Source organism: Bidens hawaiensis, unplaced genomic scaffold, assembly GCF_021521415.1.
Source record: "Bidens hawaiensis isolate Kalapana, Puna unplaced genomic scaffold, B.hawaiensis_p1.1 tig00060100_1, whole genome shotgun sequence".
Classification (NCBI taxonomy): domain Eukaryota; kingdom Viridiplantae; phylum Streptophyta; class Magnoliopsida; order Asterales; family Asteraceae; genus Bidens; species Bidens hawaiensis.
The window spans coordinates 1-7,670 of NW_027506457.1; positions in this window are offsets into that span (position 1 = coordinate 1).

Sequence of the window (7,670 nt, forward strand, 5' to 3'; positions counted from 1 at the left end):
CCACAAACCCGACGGTGTAGCAAGCTCCATTCTTCATCCGTCTTGTTATGGGGTTTGTGAGAAGAGATGACTGGTTCATGAAACCCATGAACATAAAGAAGATCCTCCATCCTGGTTTTCCACAAGTGATAATTGGAGCCACTGAGAATAATCATTTGTGAAGTATTCATCAGCTCCATTGTGAACCAACTGCAAATATACTTGTGATTATTATTATTATGTTTTTATAAACATTTACAATACAGTATTTGGTATCAAATTCTCAATACAGTATCTACTTAGTTGTTTTTTGAAATAATATTATAAATGTAATTAATTACAAGCAAAGAATTGAGTAACCCTAAGTTTTAATAAAAAATGATAGAGTGAGTTAGGGTGGAAGCATCATGAAGCTAGTGGTAATGGATGCGAAAGGTCGGTGTCGGTTACCTACGGCGGTGCTTGTTGGGCGATTATGATGATGATGATGATGATGATGATGTCGTCGGTCGTCAGTGTCGAGAAATCAGTAAAGTAGTAGTAGGTTTGTTGCAGGCAGGTGGCGTCGTGTTTCCTAAAGCCAAAATTATGATTTGTGCTATATATTATGTATAGACGGGTACGGTCGCTGGCTTAGAAATTGCCGACGGGTATAGACGGTACAGTCGCTGGCTCAGAAATTGCTCGAAAAACTGTTCGCTCTTTTTTTCGTTCGATTGTAAACGAGCCGCTTCACTCGATTCGGTCTATAAACGAACCAAGCAATGAGCAAAGGTTCGCTCGGTTCAGGACGGCTCAAATATGTTTAATTTATTTAATATATAATTATATATACACAAATATATAAGTTGTTTATATAATTATCTTAAATATTAAAATATTGAATATTTATATTATTATTTTTTAATTAGTGAATATCTTCAAGTAATTTAAATAATTAGTAAAAAATAATTATATTTAGCATACAATATTCCAATATTCAAGATAATTATGTAAACAAATTATATATCTATATATTGACATGTTGTTATACTAGTTTTTATCCCCCGTATTACAGGGTTGTTTTACATTATTCGTTTCTAATATTTATATATAGTTTTTTTAATTTTAATTTTATTTATTGTAAAGAAGTTAACAATATACTTAGGATTTGATGATGAAGGGTTTTACAAATAAATGAGATATTGTAACCCAGTTTAAAAGCTATCTAGGTTTGGTGAAACCCATGACCTGCTTTTTTTTAATATAAAATTGTTTCTCAATTATAAATAATATCTTTAAAAAAATCAGATATTAATTTTTAGTATATCTCTATTTTATAAGATTTTTATAACAAATATTTGATGAGATTAATTTTAATATAATGAGATATTATAACCCGTTTAAGGGCTATCTGGGTTTGATGAGACCCATGCCCGTGAATTCGGGTTAAATGCATGAGAAGCTTTCATTTACAAATAAAGCAATCTTGTGGCTTGAGAAAATTTAGGGAGGTTTCGTTTATATATATTTAAGATTTAAGATAAATAATTATTTTTTAATTATTAATTGTTTTATAAACACTATATCCAACTTTAAACTTCAACTAGGTTTTATAACCCACGCTTTGCAAGGGTTTGTGTTATACAAAGTTGTGGAGGGTAGAGTAAATACAAAGGTTGACTATTTTTCTAATAGTTCCGACTCGTGTGTTGCAGCAGGAGTTAAGTATGATTAATGTTATTGAAAGGTAAATTTTTAGCAATCTTGAACTTGCATTACATTATAGTAAAGGTGTAGGTTGCTTTACATTCTATAAAAGGTAATTGTTTCTTTGTTCTTGTAGTTGCATCTTGGGATGTTGCACACTTTTAGCCAAAAAAGTTGTACCTGCATAAAGTTGCAAGCATAAGTTATTTTTGTTTTAATGTTTGTATAAGAACTTGTTTTTGCTGAAGTTGTTCCCAAAACGAATGATTGCCACACAATACAAAAGACAATTACCTGCATATACCTCAGCCGCAATCTTCAATCAACTATACCATAAGTTATTTTTGTTTTAATGTTTGTATAAGAACTTGTTTTTACTGAAGTTGTTCCAAAAAAGAATAATTGCCACACAATACAAAAGACAATTACCTGCATATACCCCAGCCGCAATCTTCAATCAACTATACCATATCTATAATCTTTAAAATCCACCCAATGAATAAACAAACAAACATGGATTCCAAAAATTCAAGGTTTAATAAAATGAATTCAGCATAATTTCTTCTTAAATTCAGAAGAAAAGTAATAACATATTCAGGTTTAAATAAACTAAAACGATAATAATATATTAATCTTAACAGTTTCACATGCCTGCTTGTAAATCCGCTAATATTCCAAACCAATCAATTCAAAATGATGAAAACCCTAACAAAAGCAAGATATTTGGATCGATAAAATTCTAATTACGAAAACAATGAACAGATTATTAAGAGCATTCCCAACCCATCCCCTAAAATTATGTGAGGAGGGTTTGTAAATTATAGGGTGGGGTTGTGAGTGATTGTGAGTGTAAATTATAGGGTGGAGAGAGAAAAGGTAGTGATTTTTTGTAAATTTGGGGAAAAGGTAGTGATTGTTTTGTAAATTATAGGGTGGAGAAAGAAAACTGTAATGAAAAAGGTATAAACAATATTATTTAATTGAACAGGAGAGAAAAATGTAGTGTTTTTTAGTGTAATTATATGATATATATGGATATAGAGATAGGGAACTGGATGAAAATGCTCTAAGAACCTAGTTGTTGCGAAGTACTTGCGACAGTTACAGTTGTAACTCGGCATCAGTCGAATTGAAATCGATTCAACCGTCACCTAGGGTTTGTAAGCTGAAACGGTGTAATAGTTGAAGCGATGATGATGATTGTGGCATAACATGACAATTGGGGTTGAGAGATGAGTGATTGATAATGGTGAATGAAGGGTGATGCGTGAGGGAAAGAGAGAGTAAGTGAAAATTATGGTCCAATGGGTTTGTTCCTCATAAGGTACAAAAACATAAGCATGATGTACAATTCTTTAAGCCCACCGAATCGAAATCTATTTGTGAGATAAATCAACCTACAATTCCATCCTACAAATTAGAGAAGTTAAGAAAGAACTTCAAAAATGAAATCAATTAAAATAACTCATGATGTGCTTTAGACTTATAAATACCAAATTACTACATGTCCACTGAAGAAACGTGGATCGACTTACTAGTGTACGATCAACTTTCCTCGGGTATGAGTGTGCTATATCACCGATGGTTTTCCGGAATATGAATTCTTCCACCTACAAAACGAGCAGCACCGTGAACTTACCCCTCAGAAAGGGACAGAGGGGTCCTCTTTGGGGTAACCCTCCGGTGTGAGAATAAGATATTGTAGGAGAAGATAATAATAATCTGAAAGTGAGTAAGGACTTAGAATGTATTTTCTTGCTTACCTCCCCTTGTGGAGGTGGTGTGGTATTTATAGTATTAGGGTTTCCAATGATTGGGCTCAGACCCAATTAGGGCCTTTTTGGCCTCCTCCTATTGCTTCGCGCCACGTGTCCTTGAGACACCTGGTGCTTTTTCATTGATTATTCTCTGACCAAGGTATTTCACCTGACCCATGTGCAATCACGTGGTAGCACATGGGTTTTGCTGAGTTGTCCACCCTTCATTGGCAGCTGTCAATATCAGCATATTCTTTATTCCTTAAAGGATACCTTCTGGAAGGTTGTCTGATGAGCACAATCATGGTTGTCCTTATCCTGATTTGGATAAGGACGTGGTTGATTATGTGCATGTGTGATATGCGCCTATCCTGGGGATGCGCGAGGTCTTCTCTTTATTCTCACGCGCAAATGTTTCATGCGCGGATAGAAATAGTACTGCAAGATGGGGATTTCCTTGAGACGGTCCCCAAATAACCATTTTACGCCTTTGAAGACGGCTAAAGGTTTTGATTAAGGCTCCCTGAAAAACATCGGCGCGCGTGTAAACGAGGGATTATTTAGGGCGGGTTCAATGGATAACGGGGATGGAATAGCGGTTGGATGGTTACCGACTATCGGAATCGAACCGATGACCATCGCATTACAAATGCGATGCTCTAACCTCTGAGAATGACTATTCATCTATTGTATTTTCATGCAAATATGGAGCAATAAAACTATATGAAAAGATGTTGGTTATTATTATTTATTTTTCTTCTTTTGTGTTAAGCGAATATTGACTCTTTCAATTTCTATTTCAGTTCCTCCACTTAGTTTCACCCAAGCTTCATCCTGGTCATTACCCTCAACAGCAAGATCGCGTCCAACCCGGAATATGAACCATAAAAGATGCGCAAGCATATGTAATATGCGTGAGCATATGTGATATGCGCCACGCGCAGATGTGATATGCGTGAGCATATATGATGCGTGAGCATATGTGATACGCGCCACACGCAGATGCGCCACGCGCAGACGTGATATGCGTGAGCATATATGATGCGTGAGCATATGTGATACGCGTGAGCATATGTGATGCGTGAACATATGTGATATGCGCCACGCGCATAGGTTTTGGCTTTGTGTCTTCATGACATCCTGATTTCAAGCCTCTTGTCTATATCTTGTGGGTTGACCCGCCCCGCTCGATGTTAAGGCGGGTGTATACCTCTTCAAGCCCCCCCAGTCTAATGTGTGTCTTGTCTCGCGCGAGCGAGGTAAGATAGATATTAAACTTAATAGTTTGCTCTTTTAATAGGGTTTGTCTTTTCTTTTTTATTTCTCATATGTGCGTTGCGCGAAATTCTATCCTTTTGGTTGAAATGAATCGTCCATGTACGTGGTTGGTTGGTGCTGACATGCGTCAGAGATGGAGACGTTATGTGTCAGACTTTTCGTGTGCTCGAGGTGCTACAGTGGCCTTTCATGTCTCCTCATACAGTGTCAGGAACACGTGTCGCGCTCATGTTGGCCTGCACCTGCGAGTGGGGGCGCGTGAGCGTAACTCTGATCAGTACCTGTTTCTTTCTCTCTCCTGGGCCTATAAAAGCAAGCCTTTTGAGTGGTTTTTTATTCATCTTCATTGTTATTTTCAGAGCTCTTTCTCCTTTAATTTTCATTCCGATTAAGAGCCTTTATCTTTTGCTTCCAGATTTCCGCGCTTAAAGTAACCGCTGTTTGATTCCCAATTGTATGTCTGATAACCCAGACACCACAATTTCCCCCAGCAAACGCCGTGTAAAATCGTTAGTTTTGTCCACTTTGAAGAAGACCGGCAAGGGTAAACGGGCTGCCGAGGCCTCGTCGGAGGAGGTGGGGAAGAACAAAACGGTGAAGAGATGGGATGAGATTCCTTGCAAATTGAAACAGTCTGACTTCGATAATCTCGTCGCCTCTCAGGGTTTTCTCCCTGAGTACAGCTGTCTGCTCCCGGCGACCGGGCAAACGGCGGCAGATCCGCCCACCGGCTATATCTCTTTATACTCTCACTTTTTCATTCACTGTAACCTTCGTCTTCCGATGACAAGGTTTATAGGTGCGCTCCTTCAGTTTTATGGGATTCACGTATCCCAAGTCCATCCTTGTGGACTAGTGTGCATGACTCATTTTGAGTTCATGTGCAAAGCTCAGCGCGAGGAGCCCACCCCTCGGAGCTTTCAATATTTTTACAAGCCAAAAATCCAAGATTCTTGGTTCTCATTCACACCGCGCAATCAGAAGGTTAAGTGCTGCACTGTTTCCTTCAAAAGCCTTCATGACTGGCCTGAAAATTTTTTTTATATTAAGGCTGGTGTGATTCCCATCCGCATGACCATGCGCGCGATCACTTCTGCGCCCGCGGATGAGAATGTTCTTAAGAACCCAACGGGCACATGGGTTAACAAGTTATCTGCTGAACCATCCCCCGCCAAGAATATTTGCGAGGAGGCGCTGGTGGGGGTTGGTATGAGCAAGAGGTGGACCGACAGCGCGACTGAGCCTGTCGTCCAAGTTGATGGCTTAGGTGAGTTATTAGCTCATTGCATTATTTCTGCGCGAATATAATTCGTTTTGCTGATATCATTTGTCTTGTATTATGCAGTAAACAAGGAATACGTCCACGCCGCCTATGACGAGCATATGGAGGGTGGCTCTGTCGTGCTGAGCACTGGGGAAGTTGCTTTCCCCGATCGCTTCGATGATATGTTCATCCCTGTTGATTTAGAATTTTGCTTTGACAGCGATGCGCCTGGTAAGCCTTTGTACTTATGCTTAGGCCTTTAGAATACCAAATTTGGTTAACATTTCTGTTGCACGTATTGTAGATGCGCTCGAGAATTATGAGTTGGAGCTTGCGGAAGAGGAGGTAGAGGAGGAAGAAGCTGAGGCGCCACAACTCAAGCGCAAAGTTAAAGGCAAAACTGGCGCAGGGGCCAGTAAAAAACAGAAGAAAAATGATGCCCCTGTTGCCCAGAATCCTCCTCCTACCCAAGCGAAGGGACTTGAGAAAACCAAGGGATTTACCTCCAAGTTTTCCTCGTCTTCTTTGCCTCGAGGTGTGGGCAATCCTCCCGTCCACACGAGGTATGGTGCTGCCACCTCATCTCTTCGCGCGGCGGACAAGGGAAGCGGCGCTGCGCCTGCTGTTTCATCTTCTTCAACAGGTATACTTTGTTTATATTTTGTGGTTTTATGAGCGTGATTCCGATAGAGTTATTATTGAAGCTTTGTTCACTCAAATGTTTGTAGAGCCGGCGACTTTGGTGGCTCAACCTCAGGCGCGGCAAGGTACCGAGGCTGCGCCGAAGGCTGCTTTGAAGTCCCCTGCTTTACCCTCGAAAAGTGGGAAAATGGACTTCATGGCGATGCTCAATTCGCGGACGGCGGTGCGCCAAGGTATTTATTGCGCTTTGATTTTCTGATTTTTTCCTTTAGATCAAGTCATTAACCATTTCTCCTTGGTTTTTTCATAGGAATTATAGCTGGCACACAAGCTCTGGTGGCACTGCTGGCGCCGGCGCCGGCGCCGTTAGTTCTGCTCCTGCTCCAACAAGCACTGAATCTCCTCTCATTGGGATTACTAAGGAGCAGGAGACTATTTTACGCGCTGATCTAACGGCGTCAAGACCTCCCTCGCCTCCTCCTGCGCGCAGCCCTCGTGAGACTGTTTTTTATTTTTCCAAGTCGCAATAGAAGAGACCTGTTACAGAGGATGATGAGGAGGTCAATTCTGAAGGCTCTGATGGTGGCCGCGCAAGCCCTGTAGCGCCACGAGATTTCGTGGCGCAGCCTTCTTCTCGTGGGACTGGCGCTGACTTTTCTGCCGGCTTTCCACAGGTATAAGTTTGTTTTACTCCGCTGTGCGGACTTCCAGATTAGTGTTTAGATGACTAAAACGTTTCTTTTGCGTTGCTTTGTGTTTGCAGGAAGCCGATCACATATACCGCCTGAGCTGGAATATTACTGAAGATAGCTCATTTCAATCCATGGGCGTGTGTGAAGACTTCTGGGCTCACTCTGTTCCTCCGGTCGCGTGGACTTGCTCAACGACCACCTTTTTGCTGGGTCTGCGTTCTTTGCTGCCTCCCAAGAGCTTCGCAATGATTATATAAAAGTGTGTGATGCCCTTGTGGAGGCCAAGCAAGTGGCTAAGATTTCTGCTTGGAATCTTTCTGACGCTCGAGAGAGAGCTGAGAAACTCCAAGCAGAACTTAGCGAGAACCA